At 39.7% G+C, this 14965-nt stretch overlaps 1 long non-coding RNA gene across 1 annotated transcript; it reads right to left on the bottom strand.

Annotated features, from left to right (window-relative positions):
- Nucleotides 1–6246: 6246 nt before the first annotated feature.
- Nucleotides 6247–10396, bottom strand: LOC101863540. The gene is made up of 2 exons (XR_220937.3): nt 9702–10396; nt 6247–6592 (listed from the first exon to the last, which is right to left on the bottom strand). It is a non-coding gene; the product is annotated as an uncharacterized LOC101863540 (long non-coding RNA).
- Nucleotides 10397–14965: the final 4569 nt, after the last annotated feature.

Here is a 14965-nt window from a genome sequence, read left to right on the forward strand (position 1 = left end):
TTAAAGATATAAAAAGACCGAATTACAACAATGACAACAGCAACAGCAATAGCAACAACAGCAACATTATAAAATGTTGCCTCCGACTTTGTATCCCTCAAATGTTGCGGGCGAGCTCCAGACAGATAGAGCTGGATGAAAAAATGGACCTCCCAGAGGGCTTTTAACCTCCCTTCCAGTAAGGTGCTCTCATAAAAGATTGATGTCCTGATCTTGGAGATCATGGTAGCGGAACATAAACAAGAACAGAAATGACAGGAATGGTTAGTTTTGTAAGAGTTTTATGGCGCTCGCTACTGCATAAAATGGTCATATATGAATGCGCTGACAGGAACAACTAACCAAACAACACCAATGTCAGCAAAAGTAACCCCCACCACCCTCAGCTTCTAGTTTACTTTGGTTTTAGTAAGGTTTTACTACGCTTGCAACTGCATAGGGTCATATGAGCGTCAAGGGGTGGATGTCAACAGGGAATTCCAAACGGGGAATCAGGCTTACTGTGCTCACCTCTTTATCCACAACATCACGAAGTCTGCTTCAACTATTAAGGCACCCCTGATATAGCAGTTCACAAGAGAGTGACAAACTACTAAAGAAGTAGTGGAAAAATGACAATAGTCAGGATGAGGGGGAAAATCAGCTGTTCTACTATTGAGCTCTACTATAGAGAGCAGCCTAAACAAGTCATTACCTGCTTTGAGTGTGGCAAACAAGGGCACCGCAGAGGAAATCCTCAATGCCGGACAGTTGGTAAGTCTGTCGAGGAGCCAGCGACTTCGGATGCTGGAACTTGCCAGGAAGAGGCTACTCCACAAGTGGAGAGTGTGGTCACCCATCCCCCTGCGGGTGACAGTGAGTCCTTAATGGACGTGACTCCGAAAGGTCAGAGGTGAGCCAATCGGATGAAGATAGCCGATCTGATTCAGATCAAAATTCATTAGGAAAATTTAAAACAGTGGAGAAGGCGAGGAAGAACAAAACAGGGAAAGGCCGGGAGAGGCAGACCACTTGCCAAGCTGTTGAAAATAAGGGTGGCCGTGGTCGCCAAATAGTACAATCAGCTCTCCCAGAACTTCTTTCCTCGGGACAGCTACAGCGGTCCACTAGCAGGAAGAGGGTGGAGCCGCTGAGTACCGAGGATGAGGCGCCAACTTCGTGGCGCTCGAAATATTAAGAAAGGGCGGACCAGGATGACAACGACGATGCATGTACAATCGGACTACGAGAACGACCAGCGGTATGGCGGGTAACACGAGATGGAATTTACATGAACCACTCAAGGTAGGAACATTGAATGTACGGGGATTTTGAAATAATAAGAAACGATCAGCAGTTTAAACAAATTTCCGGTCTGAAAAATTAGATGTAATAGGTATACGGGAAAGTCATTTATAAGAGTTAGATCAAAACGAATTATTAAAGCAATGGGGTGATGTTATATACTTTAGTCATGGAAGTAAAAGGAGTAAAATCCTTGTTACTCTTTTTAATCCACGCTTTAATGCAAAAGATATAGATTTAATTTACTGGACTGATAGGATCTTAATATCTTCTGTTGTGATTGAAAACGAAAAAGTGTTCTTTATCAATGTTTTTACACCTTGGGAATAATGAAAAAAAATAGTGTTCATATACGAGCTCTGTACTCAAATAAAGCAATATTTGGCTGATGAAGGCAATGGAAATATAATATGCATGGGGGATTTTAACATAGCTGTTGGGGAGTTAGACATGATTTTTGGGAGCGGCTCATAGGAAGGATATATGTCAATATTTTCAAAACTTCATACACACAATGAGTCTGACTGATTCACGGAGATCTCTGCATCCCTTGGAAAAAGCCTACACGTGGAGCAGAGGTAGCCCAATGACTGCCAGACGACTTGACTATATTTTTGCCGGTGAGTCTCTTGTCTCTGCTATAAGAGAGTCCGTCATAAAGGGGATAGGTTTTAGTGATCACCGCATGGTAGTGACTTAGTTTGGGTTTTCAAATTTCAAGTTTGTGAAAGGGCAAAATAAAGTAAACACTTAACTCCTTAAAGACCCGGCTTATTGTAAAATAGTTATAAAACTTTTACATTCTACTAGAGATGAATTACAAAGACGTTGACCCCCATTTACGATGGGAAATGATTAAATGTGATGCAGCAGAAATTTCTCAACAATACAGTCATTTCAAAACAAGAAAACATTCATACAAACATAAGCTACTGAAATCACGTCTGAACTCTTTAGAAGAAAAATTGACAGCTGATCCTGATAAATAAATATTTGTGGCAGGCGAAAGTCCAAAAGTGAATTGGAACTTGATGAGTTAAAGAAAGCACGGGGGCACAGTTGAGAGCGGGCTTAAAATGGGTACAGGAGGACGAAAAATGTTCAAAATACTTTTTTCTCTGGAAAAATGTTGGTCAAACGTTAACACCATTAGAACATCCAAAACGCCTGTGGAGAGTGCATCCGCAAGGAAACGGATATTGTAGAAGAAATCGGCAGCCACTACGAAAACATCTATAATAAAGTTAACAGTCGTAATAAATCGTTTTGAGTTTGTTTCAGAACGTATGGGTGCATTTACTAATAACATATATCTTCCAAGATTATCAGAGGATGAAAAAATTGTTTTGTGATGCTCCATTTCTAGAGAATGAGGCAGCAACAGCCTCAATCGAGCATGGCCCTGCTCCGGGATGCGACGGTCTGCCAATTGAGTTTTATCAAGTATTCAGGGAGCATATTAAGGACACTCTAAAGGAAAGTTATAACTACAGCTTCCAGATCAACGAGCTGTCTCCATCAGAAAGGGTAGGAGTAATATCTTTACTACATAAGGGTAAAGATCTCTCCACGAATAGCCTCAATAACTAGAGACCAATTTACATAACGAATACAGATTACAAAATCTTATCTAAAGTTTTATCCTTACGTCTTAACTCTGTTGTAGATAAGCTCATTGGAGACCAACAAATGGGATTAATGAAAGGAAGACATATATCCATAATTTGCAGAGATATTGATGATTTTTTACACCGACACAAGACCACAGATTCACCAGAAATCATTCTCACGGTAGATTTCAAATAGCCATTTGATTCTATAAACCCCAACTGTATCCTCAAAAGCCTAGATGTATTTGGCTTTTGCCCAAACTTTCGAAAATGGATTGAATTATTAAATACAGAAAGAATTTCGTGTGTAAAAAAATGGAGGATGTGTCTCAATGCATTTCCAATGAGTAACGGTGTTCGAAAAGGCTGTCCGATTTCACCTCTGCTGTTTATTCTTGCTGTGGAAACTTTAGCTCAAAAAGTAATCCAGAACAACACCATTAGTGGTATCAACACCTATCCGGGTTTGGAGTCTATTACAAGTAGTTAGTATGTAGATGACACAACCTTATTCCTGAGGAATGCCAATGATTTGAGAAGAGCCATGTCCGTTCTGAATGATTTTTCGGTCATTTCAGATCTGCAATTAAATTTGAATAAATCTTACGCCATGTGTACAAATTGCCCAGCTGTAACTATAGACAAATTTCCGATTTAGTTTGTTCCAACCATTAAAATTCTTGGAATATATTTTAGTAGTACAAAACCGACGGAAGAAGTAGAAGAAAACTGGAAGCCCATGATCGATACCCTCCTCAGAATGTTTGGACAATGGGCAAGAAGAGATTTATCAGTTCTTGGGAATATGCACTTTTAATTTCATACTTTTGGAATAACGCAGTTTCCTTTTTATTTGTAATGCAAAGCATATCGTTACCAGAAGATGTCCATAGCCAAGTGTCAGAATTTTTCATTAGAATTATGTGGAAAGGGCGTTCTAATAATAAAAGGGCTTTTGAAAAAGTTAAGCGGAAGGTTATGTGTAACGAGCTTGAAAACGGGGGTTTGCAAATGATCCACAAGACTAACTTTTAACATTCCATTCTTTTGCTCCAAAAGCGCAACGATGGAAAAATCTGGCAGTAGCTGTACTCAAAGATGTTGGTGGGTTGCAGATTTTTAGAAGCAAGGTAAAAGCAAGTAAATTAAAAGGGCTCGACGTTATATCTAGTAATGCGTTTTGGAGAAGTGTGATAATTAAATGGTTAGAATACTCTAATAAAGACACAGACTATGTCCTCTCGTTAAACGACTCTATTTGTATCAACGAATATATAACCTATAAAAATGAAACCCTTTTTTACCATCTTGTATACAAAGGGGCATTTTAACAAGAATGGATATAACTCAGGACGGACGATTACAGTCTTCAGAAGAGTTTGGAGCAAAATATGGATGTAATCTGCGTTGTGTTTTAGACTACAATATTATATCAAATGCGATGAGGAATGTGTATTTTAATGATGACAAGGATGACAACTTTTATTTCTGGGACACAATTTTAGGTACTATAGGGACAAAATATTTTCTTTTTGCAATAAGTAAAATTGAGCCACCACTGTGCATAGGTATTTGGAAAAGAAAATATGATGTTGATATTAATGAAAAACATTGGCAAATAGTCCATCACGCTAAGGAAACACGTTTGAGAACGTTAAATTGGAACATTTTTTTTACAACTGTAAGAAGGTCCAGCCACTTTGCAGACAAATTGAAAAAGATTTACGGGTTTACTTAAGTACACCAATTGTAATTAATGAGAATATTGTTTTACTTGGGGCGGTGAAGGGAATCGATGTAGATCACCGGGAATGGGGGTTCACAAATGAAGCAATTGCAATCGGAAAATTAACTGTGTCAAAATATAAGTATGGGAAAGTAAGAAATATCATAGAAATTTATGAGAGTGAAAGTAGTCTCAGACAATTGTGGGCTAAAAGTTAAAGCTAAGCCTTCCAGTCTGCAGCTCATGCCACTTTTGTTTCGTCCCCGCACGAGAGCGAGCTTAAGTGGAAGACTGTTATACATAGATGTGTGTGTGTGTGTGTGTGTGTGTGTGTGTGTGTGTGTGTGTGTGTGTGTGTGTGTGTGTTTGCGTGTGTGTTTGCGTGTGTGTAGGCATGAGTGTGTGTTTACGTAATTTAATTGTTTAATTTTACTTCAACATCTCTTTGCCTTCATTATACTCTTAGTCAGACTTAATGGTGCCATTCGCGGTCGCGTGTCATCACGTGGGGCTCGAATAGGGAAGTAGTTAATTTGATATAACATTTCCTACACTTTAAACTAACTATTCTGTCATTTCATTTCATTAATTGTAGCCTATAAATGTACTATCTCTTTGGAGATGGGGACTTCAAATGCCCCTGGTGTCTGAGTTGTCGCTGGACGCAATTTCGCTTTCGGTCCTTCAGTAATGTGTGTTGTTTTATGCGTGTGTATATATACGACACACACACACACACACACACACACACACACACACACACACACACACACATATATATATATATATATATATATATATATATATATATAATATTGGTGAATTTACTGATATCACTTTAAGAAGAGGCGATCCTGTAATTCTCTGGTTGCCTGGGCATTTTTCCCCAGACTTTTCACATGCTCTGACGATCACAAAAGTGCCTTGGGATGGGTTGCGAATGACGACAGCGGTAGCTTGCGAGCACACAAGTTAGTCTAGATGTGTGGAACACAACGGCATTGACTATGAAAAGTAATATAACAAAGGTTATTGGCCACACCCCTTTCACTGTTTTGAAAATGTGATAGCGTAGACGTAGGGTAACAAACAGACGAACAAAGTCATCACTTGAAAGTGGCCCCCATGTGATTTTTCGGCTTACTTTTATTAAATGCTAGGAATGAAGATGACGAATTATTTCCTATTTTTTAGTCACTCTATGCAAGGAGTTGGGAATGAGACTTGTGCCCCCCCCCCCTTTTCCCCCAGGACAGCCTGGCGGGGGTCTAGAGTAAGCGCCAAACACACTTAACACTAAGACTAATATGCACATTATTTCCAACATCAGAGCATCATCACCATCACCATCACCATTCCATCACCATCATCATCATCATCATCATCATCATCATCATCATCATCATCATCATCATCACCGACTAAACAATTCCCCTTTTTCTTGTTTCGTTTTTCTAGAAAACATAACAATTTGCTCCATGTCAGTACATTTTTACGTAACCAACAAATACCAACACCAAAATCAGGACCCGGAACAAAAACAAAAACAAAAACAAAAACAAAAACAAAAAACTATCACGCCATCAAATAACAATAGCAGCGTTGACAATCAACAAAGTCGACAGAAACGTTATCAATGTATTTTTAGTGATAACTGGAAATAACGAGAGATACAAGAACAGTCAATGCGTGAACAGAGTGTGTAAACCGGTGTCATGTCAAATATCGCGTCATGATGACGTGAACACATCCACACAGATAGCTTGGCGAGTGCTCTGGTCTAGATGCCCTGACAAATGCTCTGCTCAGACGCCCCCTTTTCTGTGCCGCTATCTGCCGTTACAAGCTCTCGAGCAAGTACTTGGGCAGTTGAAAGTCAAAACTGTGTCGTCCTCACAGTCGTCGGGGTTTTGATCTTTGCAGTTACTCCAGATGTCAGTACAAGCATTGAATACTTTGTCCAAGAAGAATGCTGAGAAAGAAATGTAAAAATTTTTTTTTAAACCCATAGTTCTCAGTGAAGTTGATTGTACTGGAGCTTTTTTTTAAAGACAGCATATTATCCTGTATTGGATTAAATTGAGTCACCGATTCCGCATGATTATATCAAAGATCGTGCATAACAAGATAGTTCAGTTGGCCAAGAAAGTGTCCGCAAAATTCCACGCCTTGCTTCAAATGGCGCTGCAGTCTTTGATTTGAAGCTCTCTTTCGTTTCTCCAGAAGAAGAATAGGAATTGCACAGCTTATTAGTTTCGCTTTTATTGTTTTTCACTCCAGTAGGTTAACTCTGTTCGCAAAGTCCGCGCTTTTTCCAAGAGGGTGCCATCGGATTTTGAGGACACTTTTTTAATTGGCTCAACGAGTGGAGTGAACTATCTTGTTATGTACGATCTTTGATAATATTTATAACACGCCGCACATTTATTCTGCATTACCGAGGTAGATCTATCGATATCTTAATAAATAAAACAGGGAGATCGTTTTGAAAGATATTCAAGGCAACTGGCTGTTGAGAGAAAAAGATGTATGGGTTTATTTTTTTTTCTTCCCTGGACATTTTACGAAACTGGGTTTACTGGCTTTCAAAATAAAACTCCAATGCTGTCCAACAAAAAAAGAATGTCAACGACAGTTTAAAGAAGAAAGGAAAAGATGTGGCCGGACAGGAAGGCCTAATATTAGCACAGTTCGATTTGACATAATGTGAAACAACAGAAAACATAACATCGGCCATCTCATAACACATAATATAGTGTACAACGAGGCTATGTTCTTTTTTTGTTTGTTTGTTTTTTCTACCCAGCGCTTTTTCTCATATTGACCATTTCGTTATACGAGAACGTTTTGAATTAGTGATTTGCGTCCTCCAATTAACCTGCCTGCCCCCCTAAAATTAAGCAAAATGTCAAAGTGATATAACTCTCTCTCTCTCTCTCTCTCTCTCTCTCTCTCTCTCTCTCTCTCTCTCTCTCTCTCTCTCTCTCTCTATCTATATATCTATCTATCTATATATCTATCTATCTCTCTCTGTCTCTTCGTCTCTGTCTGTCTGTCTGTCTGTCTGTCTGTCTGTCTGTCTGTCTGTTTGTCTGTTTGTCTGTCTGTCTGTCTGTCTGTCTGTCTCTCTCCCTCTCTCTCTCTCTCTCTCTCTCTCTCTCTCTCTCTCTCTCTCTCTCTCTCGTGCGTCAAATAATTTTGATTTCATGGTTTTGTCCCTTAGACCAATATTGCTCTCTCTCTGAATAACAGCTGAGGAAGAGAAAAAAAGAGAAATCCTTAATTTAATAATTAATTTTTTCATTGTTCTATGGGTATAACGTCTTTACTTTAGTTTTAGTTGGAATTTTTTTTTCGGCACTTGCAACACAAATGGTTCATATAAACACCAAAGATTAAATAAGGTGCTACCAGATAGTACTGTAGCATACAAAGAAGAACAGTAGAAGAAATGAGGACAATATATAACTAATATGAAAAAAAAAGCAAATCACACCAGAACATCCGCCAGTCACCCTCTTTAAAGGCCTTTATTATGATGAGAGGAAAAGAATAGATTGAAGACAGCGGGCCACATGGTGAGATTTGGTTGGACAGAACTTTGGCTAACAGATCTTTCTGAATGTTTGCCCAGGGAGTTTTTTAAAGACCACATTGGAAGGCTACATATCATACCGATACTAGATCTGTCATTTCACAATATTATTGCCTAAGTCATTTCAAGGTTGCTGTTTTTTCAGATTTTTACTTATTTATCAAGTAAAAACGCCTGCTATTCATTCTTTTCTTATCCTTAAAAAGTCAGGTTTTTGTTTCGTGACCTAAAAAACCCAACCTCCTCCCCCCTGAAAAAAAACCCTTACAGAAACAACTACCACAACAAAAACAAACCATTTAATGCGACATTTTCACTTCAACTCAAGTCAAAATGATCAAAATGTTTCGGCCTACCATAAACGCATGATATATCACCTTAGATTGTGCTCTATGAAGTATATTATCCAGTTCACTATGGAGCACACCATTACCTCAGTTTAGGCCAAATGAAGGGCTAGGGGGAAAGGTACCACGAGCACTAGACTATAACAAGACCGCTGTATCTTCGTTTGGGAGAAAGAGTAGGCTACTCTAAGGTATCGAATAAAAAAAAAGGGGGGCGGGGTAGGAATAAACAGGGGGAGGAACAAGTGGTCCAAAATTGATAAACGGGGAAGGGGGGTTAGTGGAATAAAAGGGGGGTAGGCGGGTGTCACATTCAACCTCATACCCCTGTACTAGTAGGAACAAATCTGTTTTATTTCTCCTTCAGTGAATAAAAGAACAAGAGACCATGACATTTTTGTGATTTTAGTAAGTTACTGTGACAACTTTTCCTATTTTGGCAGGGAACCTTTTTTTTTTTAAAAAAAAGCTTTTTTTGTTTTGTTTTGTTTTTTGTTAAAGAAAAGTCCTCACTCGTGGAATCCCACAGACATTTGCTTCTTCGATCTAGAAGTAAAAAAAAAAAAAAGGAAAGCTATGATGGGATGAACGTACTAGATCTAGTTCTAGTTTGGGGGTGGGGATGTCCTTTTTACTGGTTTTTGGAGACTGAATCATTAATTTTCCGTTGATTTACGTGTGTTTGCTATATCTGTTATCAGCAGTCCAACTGGTGACCTAGCTTCCTTAGGGAATCAAAAGATGAGAGACAGAGACAGAGACAGGCAGAAAGACATATGTCCTGTAAATTAAGTACTTTCTTATTGAAGCGGGCGCATGTAACCTACGTAGATTCTAGTCAGTAACAGCTAAAACTTGAAAATGGCTTGTTTAAATCAAACAGCGTATACTTCCAATAAGGAACTGAGAGATCGTCATTATTTAGTACCAGACTATGGTAACCTACAGTCTCAACAGCTCAGTTCGTCCTAAAAGCTTCTTAGTAAGCAATTTTTCAAGTCGATACTATTAAGCCGGAGCTATAGTTGTACACAATAGGTTTAAAAGGGGGTAACTCTAAGGCCGGAGCTTACAATTAAATAAGTCTGAAAGTCACAAAGCTGAACAACATTCTTTTATAATATGCTTATTATACTTACGGTTAGGTGCCACCACAACTGCAATATACAAAACAAATGTGACGAAAAGGAGTAGATATGACCTCAACATGGTTAGAGATTCGTTCAGAGTAGACTAAAATGTGCACCGTTAATTACAGCTTCTGAGGCTGGGTGTGTTCACTTTAGGAGTCAGAGCGCTGTGAAAAAGACAGAGACTATGATTTCAAACAAGTACGTATATTATTATCTTTCTTTATCTGCGCTGAAGGAAAAGGTGCAGCTGACATTTTCGCAAGCTAAGACTTAAGCTTAGCCGTGCTTCGAAAACGATAGTTATAAAAAAACAACACACTAACTAGGTCACTAAGTACAAGGAGTCATGTGTAATGTGTTGTTCTACACCTTCTTCGTTCTGCTGTTAGATCTCGCAGCAGGAGTCTTTCAACCAGCTTAATTCAACGCTGTTCCGTTTTTGTTTTGTTTTTGTTTTGTGTAAAGAGAAGCTCATGAACTTGATACTGGTCTTTTAATTGGTTTAGAGCTGGAGGAAAACAAGGCAGACAGGAACAATGAACAGACAGAAAGCAAAGAAGTAGGACCAATCAGTGGAACACCTCCAAGCACCCGTGCGGCAGTTTCTATCATGTGTGGGTGATTTTCAGAAAAAGCATAGTCTTTTACCGTTCACTTAGCCATTTAGGTGCTATTTAATACATACGCGGTCCGATTAAGAGCCTGTTCGTTCTGATCCCCCCCCCCCCCCCCCCCGTGATATCATGCATTTATTAAGAACCCGTACTAAAAACAAAATCTGTCTAAGATCCCGACTGAGCCAAGAGCAATAAGCTTTTCTAACGATCCGGGTTCTACCACCCTATGCGGTCGCTGACAACAAGCGGTCATTAAAATTTCCAAAGAAAAAAAAAAACAAGAGGAAAGAGGTCTTGGTGAGAAAGGATTGAGGGTGGCGAGGACAATCTCAGATTGTAGAATTTTAAGACAAAGACCATAATCTCTGTGGTCATCAGTGAGCTCACTGTTCGACTTTTCATATCACCACTTGTTCTCATTCAGCCACTTTACCCCTTCACTGCTACGGTGACGTAGGATTCACATCTGCTCGAATACGCCTATGTGAGCTTTTATTCGAAGACTTGCTTTATCACTCAATTCTCGGGCCTGGCAGTGAATGGGATTAAAACCCCGAGCTCACATGCAAAAAGTCCACCCGTCACACATCTGCAAGTATGCAAATGAGGCGATTTTCGCCCGTTTGTCTCTTTTTCAACCCCAAGAGAGGTCTTATTTCGCAGCCATGCGACAAGTGGAAATCTTCCTGGCGCGTGTGACTCTATGTAAACCCAGAAGGATATTTTCTCGGGCCTGGTAATAGCCATACAGATCTACTATGTGATAGTGCTTTTGTAACTGTCAGTTTGTCTTCTTCTTTTTTTTTTCAATTTCGTTTCCCGTAAGAAAAGATAGTTTCAATTTTCTTTGCCGTACCATATCTGAAAGGACAATCTTGTCGCGCTTAAAAATATAAATTACCTTAATAATACGCCTCTACACTGTACAGCGATCGCTTGTTTTCGGCGATCATCAAACTGACAGTGAAATCAAGTCACCATGCACAGATTTTAACATGACTGTATGGGCGTCTGAAATTGGTTACGGTTATTAATAATATCTCTACTAGTGGTACGTATTGGGGTCAGTTCTTCGACAAGTGGTAACAGCTTATCAATGTCTCCATCGTGTGTAGGTGGTCTCAAACCTGGTTACAAAATGTAATGTTAATTACTATCTTAAAGTCACTATTATTATTGTCGTTGTTTTCTATTGTATAAAGAAAAGAGCTAGTGTGTGTGTGTGTGAGAGAGAGAGAGAGAGAGAGAGAGAGAGAGAGAGAGAGAGAGAGAGAGAGAAAGAGAATGAGTGTGAGTAAAACGATGCGATATTTAGGCTATTTATGTACGGTATATGTTCTTGCTCCTGCCCCTCACCCCCCACCCCGGTCGTACATGTAATCTAAACTAATATCCATTGCACATTACACATTTTATACCTGAATAATTTGGTTCGTTTGATCAAATTATGCCAAAAATGGTAGCTTCGCCCATTGAATTATAATCTGACTGTATCAAATGCATTAAGTGAACCAAATGTACCAAATTATGGGCAATGTTACCCTGGATATATAAAATCGATCTTTTAATGGTTTCAGTTTAGTTTTAGTAAGGTTTTGCGGCGCTCGCAACTGCATAAGGTCACACATGTATGAGCGCAAGTGGGTGGGTGTCAACAGAAAAGTCCAAACAGGGATTCATGCTACTCTGCTCACTTCTCTATCCTCAACAGCACAACGTCTGCTTCAACTATCAAGGCACCCCGGAAATAGCAGTTCATAAGAGAGTGACAAACATCCAAAATAGGTGGAGGAAAAATGACGATGACGATAGTAAAGATGAGGAAAGAAAAAGGAGCAGTTCCCCCTAAGTTGTTTCGGCACAGCATGAGCATCACATTGATAAGTCAGCCCATTTACAATTCTACTGTCCATACGAACATGTTAATATCCCCCGTTTGAGAATGGCTTAAAGACACTTCAGTAGGTGGCATTGCCCTGGGAGGGAGGAGGAGGGGGGGGGTTACGATTTAATCCCAGACACCAACAACAAACACTAAACAAATTATTCTGAGCTTTCCTTTTATGGACAAGATAGAAATCATATTCAGATGATTTGATGACTCTTGAAATTGGCCTTCAAGCTACAAGATACCTACTTACTTTACTTTTACTTTTTCATCCTCTGTTGCCGTTAAGCGTCGAGGGGAGATACAGTTTTCTATGGTAGGCCAGCTCCGCAGCTCTTTCAGTTGTGATGTTATGTTTTCTGAGGGTTTCCTTGACACCCTTGATCCACCTTTTGCGTGGCCTTCCTCTTCCTTTATAGCCTGAGTGCTTGGTGTTGTTAGCTCTCGAGGATGGTTGGTCTGGTGAGATGCGTAACAGGTGGCCAAACCATTTTATCCTCTGTCTTTCTATGTAACGCAGGCGGGACTCAGTGCCGATAGTTGCTCTCACTTTTTCATTTCTCTGCCTGTCTCGTCTTGTGATGTTAAGGGTTTTGCGGAGACATTTCGTTTCGCAGGCGGTGATTTTGCTTTCATGGGTTTTGCTTAATAAAGTCTTGGTCTGGCACTGATAACATAATGTTGGTATGAATATTGAGGTGATAAGTTGTCTCTTTATGTGCATGGGGATGTTTGGATGAGATAGGAGGGGTGCGAGCTGGTAGGTGACAGCGTTGGCTTTTTGAGTTTGCACTTCTATTTGTGAAGCAGCGTGGTGAAATCAGGCTCTCGTCAAAATAATTAAAGTGAGGAAACTTGCACTTTTCCGCAGGTTTATGAATTTTTATGAATTTTTTTTTTTTTTTTTTTTGCTCAACACCTTTCATACCCATTAAAGAACTCATTTCTGGGTGGATTTTTCTGAAAAACGTTGGTTAAAGGCGGAAAAAAATGTAAATTTTCAGTTACCATGGACTCTTAAGCTAAGGAAATAACTAATCTTCGGCGGCCATTTTCTCACTCATTTTACCTCTGAAAACAGGTGACCCCCACCTCCTTCATTCGCAAATATCTCGACTTGTATTCAAGATAAACGGATATTTTTTTCATTCAAATAAAGACAAGTGAACAAGCTTTAAGATGATGCCAATAACTCTACATGCACAAAAATTGACGAGAGCCTGATTCCACCACGATGCCTCACATTTATCTGTCTATGGAACCGTTTTCAGAAAAAGTGCTGCCAGGATATTTAAGGGGGGGGGGGGGGGGGGGGGCTACACCTGAAAGCTATCTCGCGTATTACTGGACCGAATTTTACCAACTTTCACACATTTAGCAAGCATAGTAAGGAGTCTTAAAATCCGCAATCAAATTTGAGAAATATGTTTCGTTTCCAGGGATACGGCGGTCATATTGTACCACAGGTCTGTGGTTCGTGTCGATGATGTAGTTTGGAACCGCTCTCGTATCTTTGGCTGTATGTCTCCTTTTCTGTTGCAGTCGGTATCTTTTTCCCTATGAGGTCCCAAGTACTTTTCCCAGGGGTTTTTTCTTCGTCCAACTCTGCCATTTAAATCTCCTAAGATAAATGTATCTTCTTTGTTCTTGATGGTGTTAATATGGTCACCCAGGTCTTGGAAATATGATTGTCTATCTTCCTCTGTATAGCAGTCTTTACAGCGAGCGTATGTTTGGATGTACGTTGTTGTTTTGCCACCCTCTATCAGTTTTATGCGCACTATTCTCTCTGAGATCTGATTGATTTCATAAATTGTATACATTTTGGCTGGGTGTATGCTGAAAGCTACACCATGTTTGGCTCTCTCGTTTTCAGGTGTTCCGCTCCAGATCAAGAGGTAGCCTTTGTGGGTCAGCTTGCTGTGGTTGCCTCTCTTCTTTACAAGATACCACTCTTCCTAAAACAACCCACTGGGAAAGGTTTGCGGATGCAGCTGTTTTCTTCTCAGTGTAGCCCTGATAGTTGTTTTTTTTACAGTAAGGCAAAAAATGTTCTAGATTAGATGTAAACCACTTCTTTTAAACTTGACTTATAACAACCATATATGTATTATCGATTGGTCCGTGTGTGTGTATGTATGTGTGTGTGTGTGTGTATGTGTGTGTGTGTGTGTATGTGTGTGCCTGTACACATGTGTGGAATCCGAACCAGGACCTTTATTTCAGAGTTTATTATACTGTAGCGTGTGAAGAGTCACGGAAATGGATGTACAGAAAAGTGGGAAGACATGGGGTCATGGAGCGAAATCAAGCGGCTAGCCCAGCATAGGGAAAGGTGGTGGAAAGCGTTTGTTCGTGGCCTATATCCTGATACAGGGTGAGAAAGGCAATTTTAAAGAAATGTAATCATCAGTCTTATCTGTCAGTCTATGGCCCTGCCTGTTCTTATCTTGGACAACGTTTGATGACACAATTTATTACTGTACTTTACAATACTATTACTATGAAGACTGTATTGTGAGTGCAACTGAAAAGATCGAGTTCTGTCAGTTTTTGTTAATAGTAACCGACCATAGCAATGATAATTATTATATTTAATTTGTACGTAGGCTACTTGTTTACTATAGAAAAAAGGGGCGACGTTTTACGTCACAGCTAGGTGCCACGATAGCTTAGTATTGAGGCTTTCTTGTCTAGCCTACGTTGTGACCGCGGTTAAAGACAGTCTTGAATCATATATACATACACACACACACACACACACA

The sequence above is a fragment of the Aplysia californica genome, unplaced genomic scaffold (assembly GCF_000002075.1).
Source record: "Aplysia californica isolate F4 #8 unplaced genomic scaffold, AplCal3.0 scaffold00639, whole genome shotgun sequence".
In the NCBI taxonomy this organism is placed as follows: Eukaryota; Metazoa; Mollusca; class Gastropoda; order Aplysiida; family Aplysiidae; genus Aplysia; species Aplysia californica.